This window comes from Lithobates pipiens, unplaced genomic scaffold (genome assembly GCF_037356315.1).
Source record: "Lithobates pipiens isolate NorthernLeopardFrog02 unplaced genomic scaffold, aLitPip1_a1.2 Scaffold_1, whole genome shotgun sequence".
Classification (NCBI taxonomy): Eukaryota; Metazoa; Chordata; class Amphibia; order Anura; family Ranidae; genus Lithobates; species Lithobates pipiens.
In genome coordinates, this window is record NW_027507685.1 from 150,194,628 (window position 1) to 150,209,899 (window position 15,272).

A 15,272-nucleotide genomic window follows, 5' to 3' on the forward strand; every position below is an offset into this window, starting at 1 on the left:
AACCTGAATATCTCCGGATGCAACGCCCATTCTCCTGTCCAGCATCTGGCGACTCAGACAGTCCGCCTTTCAGTTCTCCACTCCGGGAATGTAAATGACTGACAAAACCAGTACATGTTGCTCTGCCCACCGAAGTATGTGAGCGACCTCCCGGGCCGTGGCTGAGCTACTCGTCCCCCCCTTGGTGATTGACGTATGCCACTGCAGTGGCGTTCCCTGACTGGATCCTGATCGGATGTCTTTGCAGTCTCATTGACCATGTGGAGAGGCACAGCCTGATCGCTCTCAGTTCGAGCAGATCGATATGCAAATTGGATTCTTCCGTCAACCAGAGGCCCTGAGCCAAATGAACCCCCATTACTCCACCCCAGTCGAAAAGGCTGGTGTCCTGTGTGATCACTGTCCACTTTAGAAGGAGGAATGACTTTCCGGCCTGAATCACCAGGGACCTCAGCCACCAGATCAGTGATTCTCTGACTGACTGGCTCACCTGAATCTGATGATCCAGGGACAACTGAGATCTGTCCCATTTTGACAAAATCTCCTTCTGCAGGACTCTGGTTTAGAACTGGGCAAACGGTACAGCCCGAGAGGAGACCACCATGAGCTCCAGGACTCGCATGCAAAAGCAAAGCGACGACCACCTGTTTTACCACGGATCTAAGAGTCTGCAGCTTGTCTGAAGGGAGTCTAGCAGAAAGCCTAGGTACTCCAAATGCTGAGTCGGTACAATCACTGAGCTCTTTAGGTTCAACAGCCACCCAAATTCTCGCAGAGTCTGCATGGTGATCGGCACATCCTCCTCTAATTCTGAGGTGGAAGATGCTCTCAGGAGGAGATTGTCTAGATATCGCACAATCGTGACCCCACGTTGCCGTAGCAACACCAAAACTGGAGCCAAAACCTTGGTAAAGACTCGGGGGCTGATGCCAGACCAAAAGGGAGAGCCACAAACTGGTAGTGGGCTTCCCCAACTGCAAATCTCAGAAACTTCTGCTGTCACAGGCATATGGGTATGTGCAGGTACACATCCTGGAAGTCCAAGGGTGCCAGGGAGTACCCTTGGAGTGCAGCAACTACTGGGTGAACTGATTCCATTCTGAACCTCTGCACTTTAACAAAGTGATAGAGGGCTTTTAGGTCCAAGATTGGATGTACCCCTTCCTTCTTGGGAACTACAAGCATATTTGAGTAGAATCCCTGGAAACATTCCGATTCCGGAATCGGTACAACCACCCTTTCGACTCAGCAGGTCCCTTACTGCCCCCAAGAGGGCCTCCAGGTTAGCCGGGGATACGGGTATGCTGGAGAGGAAGAATTTGTTTGGCGACCAAGAGAGAAACTCTATCTTGTAGCCTAAGGAAATCAGATCACAGGTCCATTGGTCGAAAACCGAGGGGACCACCGGGCTGCAAACTCCCGAAGGCAACCCCCCACCCGAGACATGGGTGGGGATATACCTTCATGCAGTAGCACTTATACTCGCAGGCTTGTTAGGCTTGCGGTTCCAGGGACATTTTTGTCCGTCCGTGGTCGTCCTGTCGGGCTGGGGACATTATACCGAACCTCCAGGCAGACTGAAAAGCCGTTAGTGAACGGAAAAAGGGGCCCTTGCCTACGGTGTGGCTCCTTAGACTTCCTGGCCTGTGGGAGTAGTGTACTCTACCACCCATGGCATTTTTACTAATGCCATCCAAAGAGGCTCCAAAGAGCCGGTCGCCAAGGAGGGGAAGATCCATCAGGGCTTTTTTAGATGCCTGGTCAACAGACCAGCATATTAGCCAAATCAGACGCCTCAGCACCACAGCTGACACTGAAGCCCTAGATACAGAGGGAGGGTATCCAGGGCTGCATCACAATGTACTTAAGGCCTTGCACTAGTTGGTCTGCTAATTTCGTGCAGACGGTAGAAGCCTGTTGCTCTCCCAATTTGTGGTGCAAACGTTTTGCCCGCTCAGTCAGTGTCTGTGACACAAGTGTGGGTGCCAGTACTGGTCGCACAGCGGACCCCACAACCGTAAACAAGGAACATGCCACTGCCTCGGCCTTCCTGTCCACGGGATCCTTAAATGCAGGAGTTCCCACTACCGGGATCATGGTTACTTATTTAACCTGGATACTGGAGGTCCACGACCAGAGGAGCCGACCACTTGTGAGAAGGCTTTCCTCAAAAGGGTAATGTACCGCCATGTGTCTGGGGACCAAAAAGGTCCATTGCATGCGACCCCACTCCCTGTAAGTGAACTTGCAAATAAGTCAGATACGGGAACACCATAGGTGAACATGGTGGCTTGCGGGACCCAAAAGGGACAAGTACATCAGCAGGGGGACCTGCTGGCTCCTGAATCTTCAGGGTATCACGCACAGCTGTGAAAAGTGCTTTGTCATGCACGGACCCGGACGGGGACTCATCCTCACTGTCTAAACGGTCCTGGTCAGCATCATCTGACAAGACAGAGCAGGGGTCACCAGCCTCAGCAGAGCCAGAGTCTGTGCCAGAGCTCTCCCCAGAGGACAGGGGAACAGGGGCCATCTTATTGCACCCATCTTCCCACGCACCACCTCCATCTAGCAATGAACGAGTTGAGGACTCATAGGCACTGCGCAATCTGCAGGTGACCCGGTTGCCATTGCCTGGACTTTGGGGGATGAAACACTAGTTTCTGAGCCATGCTGACCCTATACTGTCTGCCACCCGAAGGGGACTTAGGACAGTGACAGTCCCACTCTCCCTGCTGCCGCTGACTGAGGGGGTCATTTCCGCCAGACTCACCACCCTGGGGAGTTCTGCGCTGTTCACAAGTGGTGCCAGTAGTCCCTCGGTGCACCCAGGTGAAGAAGAAACCAAAAACTGAGTTGGTGATAACTGCTGGAACGATCACTAAAACGATCAGAAAAAATGCTCAGGCTTCCATAAATTGCCCGCTCAGCGTCCAGTACACAGACGGGAAACACAGGGAAAAAAGTCTGTGAGAGCACATGAGCCATGCTGCTGTCAGGGAACACTGAAATATGTTCAGGCTTCCAGAAAATGGCCACCAGTGCCTTGAATAGGAATCACAAAAAAATGACTGCTGAAGCCCAGACAGTCAGCCTGCTCTGCCCACACCTAAAATGGTCACCAAACATCGCCATGAGGTAGATATAAAAAAAAACCTGCAAAGCCACAGTGCTGCACCATTCCCAACAGACCCTCACAGGCACCTTCCAGGGGCATACCATACAGGTCCCAGGACCACCACCATTCAGCCAGCCCCCCCATGTCAGGTGAAAGCCCACCGAGAGCCCCTATATAGGCACACACACACCGCTCAGCAGCCACATGCAGCACCCCCCCCCAAAGGGGGGAGGGAGGGAAGATAGGGACAGAGGAGAGAAGATAGGGAGGTGAGGGGGCCCCCGAATCGACCTCCCAGGGAATGCCCAGCTGCTCAGCCCCATCATAACAAGGAGAGCTGTACTTACCAGTCCTAAAGAGCTGGGAGACATTCCATTGTAGATCTACTCCTGATCAGTACAGGGTAGCTACTGGCCTCGGCATACTGTGAGCCAGACATCAGTAGCCCGGTTATATGTACGCCCCGGAGCATAAACGCTTACGACCACCTCTGGTGCTGAGGTATGTCATGGCCTGCCGAGCCATAGCTGCGACTTGCACATGCTCGATGGCCGGACTGGTGAGACTACAAGGATAACTGAACCAGCCTGTCAACCAGCCGACTGTTGATAGAAGATCACAGGATCATTCATCTTGCGCAAAAAGCAAAGCTTCTGCATAAAAAAAACAGACCTATGGGCCCAGCAGGGTTCCTAGGCCTGTCTTCTTCACTAGGCAAAATAAAACTGATTACTGCAAGGCAGGGTGGAGGGTTGATAGCTAGGGGACCGCCCCCTGGGCAGAACTGAAAGTTCTGAGTGTTGTGTTACAACTTTGCCTAGTGTCTCCTAAAGGGAAATGTATACAACCCAATGGTCTAAGAGAGGAGCTGTGTTGGTCGGTGAATATAAGAGAAAACTAAATTTACATGCGTATGACACTTTGTCCAAAATGACATCCGCTACATTAGTATAATTCTACTTTAAGGAGGCGTGACAAGGGGCGTGTCCTATGCCTACATTGTTAATAGGTGTCCCTCAGTCCCATCTCAAAAAGTTGGGAGGTATGTATATGGACCTCATATACTTTGCAAGCATATAAAAAGGGCTTATACCCCATAGATCAGGGATATGCAATTAGCGGACCTCCAGCTGTTGCAAAACTACAAGTCCCATCATGCCTTTGGCTGTCAGAGTCTTGATATGCCTCATGGGACTTGTAGTTCTGCAACAGCTGGAGGTCCGCTAATTGCATATCCCTGCCATAGATGTTTAACACAGGTTGTTAGAATTATGTGCATGGCATAAAATGAATGCCATTTAATTTGGCATTGATTTCCCTGTGCATTTACTCACTCCCAATCCTAAAGTAAACTCCACTATACCTCCAGTCAGACAAAAAAAATCACTTTCAAGTGAATTCCAAGGCAAAAAATAAAAAATATGTAGCACATCTCTGGAATACTCCTACATTCTTCCATGTTAAATCTCTGTAAACATGCTGCAAACACAGGAAAGAAATTATTGATGTGCCAAAAGTATAGAGTGTTTCTACCTTACTCTTTGTCATGACAACACTGTGCACTTTCGGCTCCAAAAAACACGTTGTCAGCCCTGCCTACATTTCTGATGCATTACAAAGAACACAGACCTCTCTTCCATCTCATCTCCATACCTCCTCCTTGTGCATGAGCAGGAAGCTACTAGCTCACATAATTTCTGGCAAAGTCCACAGATATTTTTTGCACTTTTTTAACAAAACATTTCCAATGCCATGTTTATCTGTCCAAAAGGGAACAAATAAGAAAAGTTCACTATTAGGGTTTACATACACTTTAAGCATATCTAAACCTAAACACAAAAATTTTATATATTGAAGCCTACCAATCCTTAGATGTGGTGTCTGCATTCGTTTTTTTTTCAAGCCAAGAACATTTTCAGCAAGTACACAAAATATCTGTTGATCCTGCCTAAAATGTTGTGTCCTTGCAGCATGGAACACAATGTGGATTAGACACATCGAGGATGACCTAAGCCAACAGCAACCGACCTTCAATGGGCAAGAAATATTGCCTCCTATCGCCAAAGGTGGATTTGTATTGAGAACAACACACATAATCCAGCGGTACCTACAGCAATGTATTAGCTATTTGAGCCACTCCCCAAATGCCAGCTAAGGATTAAAGAAGAAAAAAGTAGGAGTAATCTAGTCCCATCAATCCACCAAGTAAAGAAGCTGAACAAAAGCAGACATGTTTGAAATCCAGCCTGCATGATAAGGTAGACACAGTGATACAGTGCAGAAATAAAGGCAACAACAAAGTAACAAGAAGTATGTTATTTGTACGCTGCAGTACAGGGTGGTTCTGAAGCAGCCCTATTCCCCTAAATGGGTCACGTTCAGCAGTGGCACTGCCCACCGATGGCAACAAAGGGAATAATATTTGCTGCAGCCATGGCAAGTGTACATCCCCATCTGGCTGCCTTTGCAGCTTAACCACTTGCCGCCCACCCTATAACAAAAGCACGGAGGCAAAGTGGTTCCAAAATCCTAACTGGACGTCATATGACGTGATCAGGATTTTGAGCCGCTGCGTGCCCCCGGGGGCGCGCATCGTGGCGATCGTTGTTGCAGGGTGTCAGTCTGACACCCCGCAACTACGATCTCGGTAAAGAGTCTCCGACGGAGACTCTTTACCATGTGATCAGCTGTGTCCAATCACGGCTGATCACAGTGTAAATAGGAAGAGCCGGTGATTGGCTTTTCCTCACTCACGTCTGTCAGACGCGAGTAGAGGAGAGTCGATCGGCTGCTTTTCTGACAGGGGGGGGGGGTCTGTGCTGATCGATTGTCAGCACAGCCCCCCCGAGGATGCCCACACTGGACCACCAGGGATGCTACCAGACCACCAGGGATACCCAGCACAAGGTATGCCACCCTAGACCACCAGGGATTCCAGTCAGTGCCCACAATGGATGCCAATCAGTGCCCACAATGGGCATCACTGATTGGCATGCATTATTGTTTGGCACTGATTGGCATCCATTAGTACAGTATAAAACAATACAATGCCGCCTATCAGCGCCCATCTGTGCCTCCTATCATGCCCATCCATGCCAATCTGTGCCAGCTATCAGTGCCAATTTGTGCTACCTATCAGTGCCCATCCGTGTCGCCCATCAGTGCCGCCTATCAGTGCCTATCATCGCCGCCTATCAGTTTCGCCTATAAATGCTACATATCAGTGTCCAACAATGCCACCTCATCAGTGCCACTTCATTGGTGCCACCTCATCGGTGCCCATCAGTGCCGCCTTATCAGTGCCCATCAGTGAAGGAGAAAACGTACTTATTTACAAAGTTTTGAAACTGAAACAAAAAAAAAACATTTTTTTTCAAAATTTTCGGTATTTTTTTATTTGTTTAGCAAAAAATAAAAACTGTAGAGGTGATTAAATACCACCAAAAGAAAGCTCTATTTGTGGGAAAAAAATGATAAAAATGTAATTTGGGTACAGTGTAGCATGACCGCGCAAATGTCATTCAAAGTGCGACAGTGCTGAAAGTTGAAAATTGGTCTGGGCAGGAAGGTGTATAAGTGCCCTGTATTGAAGTGGTTAAGGCCCCTTTCATGCGGTGTGTTCGTGTACGGACTCCACTTTGCTCAGCAGGGATCGCTCCATTGATCCCAGCTGAGCAGACGGATGACAATGTGGAGAGACAGACCTCTCAAAGCCCTGCTCTCCTCTATGGGGGATCGGATGAAAACGGACCGCCTGTCCTTTTTCATCCAATCCACCAGACTGATGGAAAATAGGGTTTCCATCTGTCTGAATTTAGCGGATCGGATGTCAGCAGACATATCACTGCTGACATCTGTCGATCCATAGACCTGCATGGAGATTCCGTTCAGGTCCACCTAAAAAAACTGACAGGTGGAGCGTTCAGGGGCCTTAGGGAGCTCAACCACCTGTTTTTTACAGTCCCCCAGCTGCAAGTGTAAACAAGCCCTAATATAGCCCGACATCTAATGACTAGTAAACTGCAATATAGTATTTTTTTTTAGGTTTAGATATGATTTATTGACAGTCCAAGACTAAAAAGCATTCACCCTTGGCCTGTAAGCACTCTACTGACTAAAGACACCGCCTGACTGCTGACAACTCCCCTCCATACTTTACAAACAGAGCTGTCTGCCCTTACACCTATGGCTTTATCATCTGCCTTAAGCTGGCCATACAGTGAGGCAAACAAGTATTTGATCCCCTGATGAGTTTGCCCACTGACAAAGAAACGATCAGTCTATAATTTTAATGGTAGGATTATTTTAACAGTGAGAGACAAAATAACAACACAAAAATTCTGAAATACGCATTTCAAAAAAGTTATAAATTGATTTGCAATTTAATGAGTGAAATAAGTATTTGATCTCCTATTAATCAACAAGATTTCTGGCTCCCAGGTGTCTTCTATACAGGTAACAAGATGAGATTAGGAGCACTCTCTTAAAATAAGTGCTCCTAATCTCAGCTTGTTACCTGTATAAAAGACATCTGTCCACAGAAGCAATCAATCAGATTCAATTCAGATAAAATGCTGCAGCACCTGCAAGAAAGCACATATACAGGTCTGTCTAAAATTTGCTAATGAACATCTGAATCAGGGGTCTCAAATTGGTTTCCCTCCAGCTCTTGCGGAACTACAAGTCCTGTCATGACTCTGCCTGAGGGAGTCATGCTTGTAACTGTCAGCCTCGCAATGCCTCATGGGACTTGTAGTTTCGCAACAGCTGGAGGGTCGCTAGTTTGAGACCCTGAATTCTGAATGATTCAGAGGAGAACTGGGTAAAAGTGTTGTGGTCAGATGAGACCAGAATCGGGCTCTTTGGCATCAACTCAACTCGTCGTGTTTGGAGGAGGAGGAATGCTGCCTATGATCCCAAGAATACCATCACCACCGTCAAACATGGAGGTGGAAAAATTATGCTTTGGGGTTTTTTTTCTGCTAAGAGGACTGGACAACTTCACTGCATCAAAGGCAAGATGGACGGAGCCATGTACCGTCAAATATTGGGTGAGAACCTCCTTACCTCAGCCAGGGCATTGAAAATGGGTCGCGGATGGGTCATCCAGTATGACAATGACCCAAAAAACACAGCCAAGGCAACAAAGGAGTTGCTCAAGAAGAAGCACATTACAGTCCTGGAGTGGCGTAGACAGTCTCCAGACCTTTATCCTATAGAAAATATTTGAAGGATTTTAAAGGTTCGAGTTACCAACCGTCAGCCTTAAAACCTTAATGATTTCAAGAGGATCTGCAAAGAGGAGTAGGACAAAATCCCTTCTGAGATATGTGCAAACCTGGGGGCCAACTACAAGAAACGTCAATACTTATTTCACTCATTAACCACTTCCGCCCCAGTAGAATTTACCCCTTTCCTGACCAGAGCACTTTTTGCAATTCGGCACTGCGTTGCTTTAACTGACAATTGCATGGTCATGCGATGTGGCTCCCAAACAAAATTGAAGTCCTTTTTTCCCCCCACAAATAGAGCTTTCTTTTGGTGGTATTTGATCACCGTTTTAAATTTTTTTTGCGCTATAAACAAAAAATAGCGACAATTTTGAAAAAAAAACGCATAATTTTTTACTTTTTGCTATATTAAATATCCCCAAAAAATATTTCAAAAAACATTTTTTTTTCGGCCGATAAGTATTCTTTTACATATTGTGGCAGCACGCAGGTAAAATCACCTGGTTGTATTCAGGATGGGAAATATGTGTGTCCTAGATTCAGGCTTTATGCAGACTTTTACAATTAGAGGGGAAGAGTTAATGAGCCCAGCTGTAGTAAGTGGGCTCATTAAGACCTCTACAAAAAACCCCAGCATGCATAGGGAGATGCTCCATCCTGGAACCAGTTTTGTGTGTATAGACTGGGGAGTCTGAGATCTGTTCTGTGCGGTGAGTTAACGCCTGTGTGGCAAACCCCTACAATAGAGACAGGGACTGGGGCAGCACAAGGCTGCACCCAGTTGTTAGACAGGGAGTCTACGTGTGTAGTTAGAGGTCAAGCTGACCAGGATTTATTTTCTTGTTTTATTTTGTTTGGCTGTTATATGTATCACTGCATGTAGCCTAAATAAACCGGATCTTTTGTTTTTTGCACCTACACCGCTGTCTGCTGTGCCTGACTTTGTGTTGTGAACCCATCCAGGGGGTCACACACACCCGCTACCGAGCGAACCCCCTCACAGTTGGTGGAGAATGCGGGCAGTTTTTTTTTTTTTTTTTTGTTAAGGCCAGCATGGAGGAGATACTGAGACAGCTGGCTCTAGCAAATGCAAACCAGCAGCAAACAAATGCAGCTTTACAAAAGAGCCTTGCAGCTCAACAACAAGCCCAGCAGCAGGCAAATGCAAATCAGCAGCAGAAAATTGCAACTTTGCAGCAGAGTTTGGAAGCCCAGCAGCAGGCAAATGCAAATCAGCAGCAGACAAATGCAACTTTGCAGCAGAGTTTGGAAGCTCAGCAACAAGCCCAGCAGCGATGTGAAGCCCGCTTCATAGACCTGTTGCAGAAGCAAGAGCAGAATTTTCAACAGCAAATAGAGACATTGATACAGCAATGTCCGCAGACCAATGAAGCAAGTGGGTACAATAATACCGCAACCTTTGGTGTGAGCCGTTTACTGACAAAAATGACTGGAGAGGATGATCCGGAGGTGTTTTTGACCACATTTGAAAGGACTGCTGAAAGGGAAAAGTGGCCTAAGGAGCAATGGGCTGGACTGGTGGCCCCTCTGTTAACTGGGGAATCGCAGAAAGCTTATTATGACCTAGAGCCTGACTAAGCAAAAGACTATGTGGTGCTAAAAGCAGAAATATTGGCACGGCTGGGTGTCACCCTGGCAGTCCGGGCTCAGCGTGTGCATAACTGGACTTTTCAGGTTGGAAAACCTCCCAGGTCTGAAATGTATGATCTCATTCACCTGAGCAGGAAGTGGCTGCAGCCAGAGATTTTGACCGCACCAAACATTGTGGAACATGTGGTTATGGATCGTTTCCTGAGAGCTCTTCCTACTGCCATCCAAAAATGGGTAAGCCATGGAGACCCAGAAAATGCAGATAAACTTGTGGATCTGGTTGAGAGGTACTTGGCTACAGAGAACTTGACCACCTCTTCCAGGGACTCACGGACTTTCCCCCCTAAGACCAGATCATCCCCAGTGGCGGGTAAGATGACTCCAAGGGGTGAGGGTGGAGAGAGTGAGAGGGTGGGAGTTCTACCTAAGGTCTGGCGGGAGCAGCCCAGGAAGCCCATGCTGCAAGAGGCAGCGAAAAAAATTATTTGCTACCGCTGCCGGCAAGAGGGACATATTGCAGCCAATTGCCCAGTTGTGGATGAGCCTATGCAATGTGACTTTATAAGGGAGAGACGTCAGTCGCTGTTTGCGACAGTTGCATGCACTGCCATTCGGGGACCTGAGAAACATTTATGTAAAATGTGTATTAATGGTAGACATGTTGATGTGTTGCTAGATTCAGGTAGCCTGGTAACATTGATAAAAGCTGAATTAGTTACTACAGAGGTCTCTGGGAAGAACAGGGTGGCTGTTATTTGTGTGCATGGGGACACCCGAGAGTATCCTGTAACTTCAGTGTTTTTTGAGACCCCCAAAGGTAACCTCTCTCATCAGGTGGGGTTAGTGTCTCAGTTACCACATGATGCTATTGTGGGAAGGGATTTTCCAAAATTCTGGGAACTCTGGGATTGTCCTGAGGCCCCCATTGGTGCCCCTATAAACCAGGAAGATGACCAGAATTCCTCTGGGAGTGGTGAGGACTCTCCTGAATTTCCCTTGTCGGTATTGGCGGGGGAAACTCGAGAAACTGGGGAGGAGCCAACATCCTCAGATGAAAACATGCCGTCTGTGGAGTTTTCGGATCTTGAGGTTCACAGGGAAAATTTTGCCACAGAACAGTTAAAAGACCCCACCCTAATAAAGGCACGGGAAAATGTGGTGAAAATAGATGGCGAGTTAGTGAACCCAGATAAGACTTGCCCTTATCCTTACTTCACTATGGAAAGGGACCTGCTATATCGAGTGGCTCAAAGGGCAGAAGAAACCATTGAGCAACTTGTAGTGCCCAAACCTTACAGGAAGTTGGTGTTAGAATTGGCTCATGGACACATTCTGGGAGGTCATCTGGGGACAGAGAAAACCAGAGAGAGGGTATTGCAGAGATTCTATTGGCCTGGGGTCATGAAGGAAATAGAAAAGTATTGTTCCTCCTGCCCTGTGTGTCAGAAGTCGGCACCTATGCCACATTTCCGTAACCCACTGGTACCTCTTCCTATCATTGAGGTCCCCTTTGAGAGGATCGCAATGGATTTGGTAGGTCCGATAATGAAGTCTGCTAGGGGGCATCAGTACATTTTGGTTATATTGGACTATGCCACCCGTTATCCGGAAGCAATTCCTCTCCGAAATACCTCGGCCAAAACCATAGCCAAAGAGCTATCCCTTGTTTTTAGCCACGTGGGTATTTGTAAGGAACTGCTTACGGACCAAGGTACACCCTTTATGTCCCGGGTTATGAAAGAATTATGCAAGTTGTACAAAGTGAAGCAATTGCGTACATCTGTGTATCACCCCCAAACAGATGGGTTGGTTGAAAGATTCAACAAAACCCTAAAACAAATGTTAAAGAAGGTGGTGGATAGAGATGGAAAGAATTGGGATTGTCTAATACCCTATCTGATGTTTGCCATTAGGGAGGTACCCCAATCCTCTACGGGTTTCTCACCCTTCGAGTTGCTCTATGGGAGACACCCAAGAGGGCTGCTGGATATCGCCAAGGAAACTTGGGAAAATGAGAGTTCTCCTCACAGGAGTGTGATTGAGCATGTCGCCCTGATGCAAGATAGAATTGCACAGGTAATGCCAATTGTAAAGGAACATTTAACCCAAGCGCAGTTAGCACAGCAGAGAGTGTACAACCGTGGGGCCAAGACCCGTACTTTTTCCCCGGGGGATAGGGTCTTGGTGCTAGTCCCTACGGTTGAAAGCAAATTTCTGGCCAAATGGCAAGGTCCATATGAAGTAATTGAAAAAATTAGTGAGGTGAACTACAGGGTTAGACAGCCAGGAAGGCGAAAGCCAGAGCAGATCTATCACGTCAATCTGCTGAAAGCCTGGAGGGATAGGGAATCCCTAGTCGCAGAGACTTTGTCACAAGTACAGCCTGATTGCTTAGTTCCTGAGGTTGGAATAGCAGACACCTTATCGAAACCCCAACAACAGGAGGTTAAAGAGTTTGTACTTCGTAACAAAGAGATTTTCTCTGAGCTTCCGGGACAAACATCTGGCGTAGAGCATGACATTATCACCCCGCCAGGAGAAAGGGTAAAACTAAAACCTTATAGAATACCAGAGGCCCGACGGGAGGCAATACGTGGGGAGGTTCAAAGGATGCTGGAATTGGGTGTGATAGAGGAGTCCCAGAGTGACTGGTCCAGTCCTATTGTACTAGTGCCCAAACCTGATGGGAGCTGGCGGTTTTGTAACGATTTTAGACAATTAAATAAAGTTACAAAATTTGACACCTACCCCATGCCACGTATAGATGAGTTGGTTGACCGGCTGGGAACAGCCCGATATATGACAACTCTTGATCTCACCAAAGGGTATTGGCAAATTCCCCTGGCCGAGTCGGCCAAGGAGAAAACTGCGTTTGTAACCCCAGATGGGGCATTCCAATATAAGAGAATGCCGTTTGGGTTACAGAATGCACCGGCAACATTCCAGCGGAAAATGGATAAGATTCTGAGGCCCCATCATAAATATGCTGCAGCTTACCTGGATGATGTGATTATCCATAGCACAGACTGGGTCTCACATTTGCCAAAAGTACAAGCAGTCCTAGACTCTATCCGGGAAGCTGGGTTTACGGCCAATCCAAAGAAGTGTACCATTGGAAAGGAGGAGGCCAAATATCTTGGGTACACTATTGGGAGGGGGGGTGATAAAACCCCAAGTCAATAAAGTCGAGGCCATACAGAGTTGGCCACGTCCCAACAGCAAGAAACAGGTACGAGCCTTTCTGGGAATCGCTGGCTATTATCGACGATTCATTCCCCATTTTGCTTCTCAGGCTGTGCCCCTCACCAACCTGACAAAAGGGAAAGAGTCGGTTATGGTTAAATGGTCCCCAGAGGCTGAGGAAGCATTTCAGTCCTTAAAAACAGCCTTATGTAGCCAGCCAGTGTTGTACTCACCAGACTTCTCTAAGGACTTTGTTGTACAAACTGATGCATCAGACGGTGGGTTAGGAGCAGTGTTATCCCAGGTCTGGAACGGGGAAGAGCACCCAGTCATTTACCTCAGCAGGAAGTTAAAGTCCCATGAGGTAAATTACTCCACGATTGAGAAGGAATGTTTAGCAGTGAAGTGGGCTCTAGATTCCCTTCGGTACTATCTGCTAGGTAGGCACTTTGACCTGGTGACTGATCACGCTCCTTTAAAGTGGATGGCTCAAAACAAGGAGACCAATAGAAGGGTAAATAGGTGGTTCCTGGCCCTACAGGAATTTAACTTTACAGTTAAGCATCGCCCTGGTGTTAAAATGGGGAATGTGGATGCTTTGTCTCGGATACATGCGTGTCTGGCTGCTTGTGTTACAACCCCAAGGTTGAAACAAGAGGGGGGGGGTATGTGGCAGCACGCAGGTAAAATCACCTGGTTGTATTCAGGATGGGAAATATGTGTGTCCTAGATTCAGGCTTTATGCAGACTTTTACAATTAGAGGGGAAGAGTTAATGAGCCCAGCTGTAGTAAGTGGGCTCATTAAGACCTCTACAAAAAACCCCAGCATGCATAGGGAGATGCTCCATCCTGGAACCAGTTTTGTGTGTATAGACTGGGGAGTCTGAGATCTGTTCTGTGCGGTGAGTTAACGCCTGTGTGGCAAACCCCTACAATAGAGACAGGGACTGGGGCAGCACAAGGCTGCACCCAGTTGTTAGACAGGGAGTCTACGTGTGTAGTTAGAGGTCAAGCTGACCAGGATTTATTTTCTTGTTTTATTTTGTTTGGCTGTTATATGCATCACTGCATGTAGCCTAAATAAACCGGATCTTTTGTTTTTTGCACCTACACCGCTGTCTGCTGTGCCTGACTTTGTGTTGTGAACCCATCCAGGGGGTCACACACACCCGCTACCGAGCGAACCCCCTCACAATATTTTTGGTAAAAAAAAAAAATCACAATAAGTGCTTATTGATTGGTTATAGAGTCTACAAAATAGGGGATAGTTTTATGGCATTTTTATTGATATTTTTTTTTACTAATAATGGCGGCGATCAGCATTTTTTATCGTGACTGCGACATTGTGGCAGACACATTGGACAATTTTGACACATTTTTGGGACTATTGGCAATAATACAGCGATCAATGCAAAAAAACTGCATTGATTACTGTAAAAATGTCACTGGCAGTGAAAGGGATAACCACTAGGTGGTGCTGTAGGGGTTAAGTGTATCCTAGGGAGTGATTCTAACTGTGGGGGGGAGGGGCTGTGTGTGACACATCACTGATCAGCGCTCCTGATTACAGGGAGAACTGATCAGTGACAGTGTCACTAGGCAGAACGGGGGGATGCTTGTTTACATTAGCATTTTCCTGTTCTTCCTCACTGTGAGTCAATCGCAGGTAACCCCGCGGGCATCAGGTCCGTGGGACCCATGATCGCGGTTACGAACCGCCTCTTAAAGGGCAACGTACAGGTACGTTAATCTGCCTGTATGTGCCCTTCTACCGCAGGATATCTGCGTGAGGCGGTTAAAATGCAAATCAATTTATAACTTTTTTGAAATGCATTTTTCTGGATTTTTTTGTTGCTATTCTGTCTCTCGCTGTTAAAATAAGCCTACCATTAAAATTATAGACTGATCATTTCTTTGTCAGTGGGCAAACATACAAAATCAGCAGGAGATCAAATACTTTTTCCCCTCACTGTAGGTGGTTCTAATCTAATCCGGTCAAGATTTGAATCATGTATGGGAAGGCTGAATGTACCCAAGTTGATCGATCAATCAACCTGGGTACAATAAGCCTATTGGATTTTACATGTGATTATAAGGGGGCAGCACCCCCTGTCCCCCCTGCTGGGAG